Source organism: Vanessa cardui, chromosome 28 (assembly GCF_905220365.1).
Source record: "Vanessa cardui chromosome 28, ilVanCard2.1, whole genome shotgun sequence".
In the NCBI taxonomy this organism is placed as follows: Eukaryota; Metazoa; Arthropoda; class Insecta; order Lepidoptera; family Nymphalidae; genus Vanessa; species Vanessa cardui.
Window position 1 is genome coordinate 1663551 of NC_061150.1, and position 3759 is coordinate 1667309.

Here is a 3759-nt window from a genome sequence, read left to right on the forward strand (position 1 = left end):
CGAGGTCCGGCCGAGCTGCCGTCGGCGCGGCGCGCGCGCTCGGAGGCGCCGGACGACGCGTGCCACTGCCGCGAAGACAGCAATGTCAAATTCAGCTCGGGTGAGGATTGCTTCAGCAGCTTAGCAGCAAAGATGGCCGCCGAGATGCCCCACTGGTTACAACGCCTGCATCTATACAGCAGGGCAGGCACTACTGAATATTCATGTGCTTAATTTGTGTTTCAAATTCATCTCGTGCTCGGTAACGGAAAACATCCTGAGGGAGCATGTGTCTAATTTAATAAAAATTCTGCCACATGTGTATTCCACTTACCGCATTGGAACAGTATAGTGAAATATGTTGCAAAACCTTCTCCTTAAAGGGAGAGGAGGCCTTCAGCCCAGCAGTGGGAATTTACAGGCTTTGTTTTTACCGCTGTTTGTCCCTATGTATGCGTAGATCTTTAGAATTACTCAACGGATTTTGATGTGGATTTTTCAATAGATAGAGTGATTCGAGAGGAAGGTTTTTGTATAATTTTAGATGTTTGTAATGTGATGTCATAAATAGCTAAATTTATACAATTTATTGAATATGAATATCTATTATAAATACGAATATAAAGTATCAGTTTTGCTAACGTGCGAAGCCGCTTGGGTCGCTAGTTCAGAATAAAATTACTACTATTATTTTGCTCAATGTGATTTCTTTATGTATAAATTAATTTGCTATAAAAACATTCAGATTTTAAATCTATACATATAATAAATGTTCCAAACCTTCTCCTCAAAGGAGAGGAAGCTTTAGTCCAGCAGTGGGAAATTTATAGGCTGTCGTTGTTCTCGCTTTAATATTGACACATTAATTTATTTGGGATGTCGTGCACAGAGGCCATGGATGCTGTGAAGAAATCGAACCTGTTACCCTCCGAGCTGCGACAGCTGGAAGAGCTGAGGCGCTGCAAGTGCGACACCGACCCGTCCCCGAGCGCCCCGTCTGCTGCGTCTGACGGTATGTGTTCTAAATCACGCGAAGGGAAGTGAATGTGTACTAAGTCATTTATTTTTTAGGAATTTCTAATACCCCTGTTGCTAATCGTGGGGGCGACAATAGCCCAGGACTCAGGATCGAAGGATCGTTTTTTGCCATCCTGTAATCCTACGAGCGATCGGCAAGCTCTTGGTAGGCAAGGGTCACAAGGTGCCAAAATAGCCGGGCCGCAGTCATGATATGAACCTTAGAAGCCCAGTATACCTACGCATAATTAGTATTAATTAGTCATATTCCATAGAAAAAAGAAAAATGCTAATAAAAATTGTTAAAAGATACCGAATTTAATTCGTACACATTGCATGCACATTGCACATTTGGGCTTTATAGAAAATAAGACAAAAAAAAAGAAATGAAAACTACAAACTACCTGACTTAGAAACTGATTTTACACAAATTTTACTTGGTGGTTGAGCTTTGTGCAAGCCCGCCTGGGTAGACACCACCCACTCATCAGATGTTGTACCGCTAAACAACAGTACTCAGTATTGTTGTGTTCCGGTTTGAAGGGTGACTACAGGCACAAGGGACATAACATCTTAGTTCCCAAGGTTGGTGGCACATTGACGATGTAAGGAATAGTTAATATTTCTTACAGCGTCATTGTCTATGGGTGATGGTGTCCACTTACCATCAGGTGGCCCATATATGCTCGTCCGTCAAAAATTTTTGAGGTCGCATTTGAGACGTTATCTCTTGTATGTTACCTGTCATATTTGCCAACTTTTTTACAAGACATCAACGGGCCGCAAGGAAAGTGTTAACGGGCCGCGTGTTTCAAATCAAATCAATTTATTCAAGTAAACTTCACAAAGAAGCGTTTTTGAATCGTCAACAATTATATACTACAGCCGTTTCGGAAAGCTTCTAGCGAGATGAAACGGCAAGAAACTCGCGTTGTTGCTCTTTTTAAATAGACAGATTTACAATGCTGTTGTAAATGTGCAATTTACAGTAATCAGTGTCCTATGATAGAACCCGAGCCTATCTCCAGGATTTTCTTTCTAAAAAGTACTTTTTAGTGAATAATATGATTATAATATGATATTTATTAATTTAGTCTTAATAATCTTTTTAAATTTGCCGACCGCTGCCCTGCACTATAGATACTTGAACGCTTTAGTAGTTCATTATCGCATGGCCAGGCATTTCGTCCTGTGTTCCTATAAAAGAGTACTCTTGAATGTAGTTCTATAACAGTATTATTATTCAGATTGTCTGCTTGTATAGAGAATTAATTTCAAAATATTTCTTTAAATACCCCCTATAATTTATTTTAAAAGAATTTCTGAGGTGAAGAGCCCCATGGTCTAATATTTAACCAGCATTAGTGAGGTACTCCCATGGCATGGTACCCGCTGATACGTTTGCTTGATTTGAGACAAGATGCAGATCTTCTTCTTCTTCTTCAGTGTCTTTTGTTCTTTGAAGGCTCACACGCAAAGCACATAAACAAACATTTCTACCAACACTTCGAAATGCAGACATTTATGTTTTTAAAATCTATTCGAATTGTCTATTTATTAAAATCAACATCAAAATAAACTTTATTCAAGTGGGCTTTTACAAGCACTTTTGAATCGTCAATTAACAATTAAGTGAAGCTACCGCCGGTTCGGAAAGTAGATTCTATCGAGAAGACCCGGCACGAAACTCAGTAGTTACTCTTTTTCAACATTTAAAAAATACAAAGTCATGTTAGTTAATACAATTATTTAAATTAATATATCCTGCTTGGAAGTCAACAGGTATTAACTCCACGCTTTTTTATCATCTACTAAATCTTGTATCGATTAATACGCCTTTTTTACCGATGTATTTTTTATAAACGAAAAAATTAAATTAGAAAGAAAAAACGCATTTTTAATGAATGCTATAAGTAAATCTGTCTTTGTATTTCCAGAAGACTTTACACTTGAAGAATACGACGAGGAGGAGAGCGGAGAAGACCAATAAATGTATTTATTAACAATCTCTATCCTTTAATAAATCCTTTATAGATTAATTGTCTTATTCCCTTTTACCTTTATAGATTAATTGCGTGCATCTTAACCGATGATTGGGGGTTCAAACCCAGGCAAGCACCGCTGAATATTCATGTGCTTAATTTGTGTTTATAATTCATCTCATGCTCGACCATGAAGGAAAACATAGCGAGGAAACCTGCATGTGTCTAATTTCATTGAAATTGTGCCACATGTGCATTCCACCAACCCGCATGCGACATTGTGGTGGAATATATTCCAAATCCTCTCCTTAATGGGAGAGGAAGCCTTAGCCCAGCAGTGGGAAATTTACAGGCTGTTAATTTTAAAAATGTAAAAAGAGTAACTGTTATCTTATTATTCGGGCACAATCAGAAAATCTGGAAAAAACTAGTTTATTCTAGTAATTCAATAAAACCGATGACTGCCGATTCACACAACCAACAGAAACAGCTCCCTATCGCGCCATTCGACGCTATTCGTCGCTATAGATTCCCGCGTCAGTTCGACCCGAGACAGCGAGTGCGTGTAAGTCGACGCGTCAAATTAAAGAATATATTGGGTCATATGGTACATATTACAAGTTACTACGTTTGTGTAAAGATCATATTCAAATAAGAAATAAATATTGATAATTTGGGATAGCGTGCTCAATTCGGATGTGGTCGGTTTCACGAATATTGCCAATGCTACATCTAAGTCGTGTCGTACTATATCTAAGGAGTTTATAAAATAAAACGCAGA

At 38.4% G+C, this 3759-nt stretch overlaps 1 long non-coding RNA gene across 1 annotated transcript; it reads left to right on the plus strand.

The window, feature by feature from the left end:
- Positions 1 to 10: 10 nt before the first annotated feature.
- LOC124541400 lies at positions 11 to 3004 on the plus strand. Its single transcript, XR_006967246.1, has 3 exons — positions 11 to 100; positions 869 to 991; positions 2934 to 3004. It is a non-coding gene; the product is annotated as an uncharacterized LOC124541400 (long non-coding RNA).
- Positions 3005 to 3759: the final 755 nt, after the last annotated feature.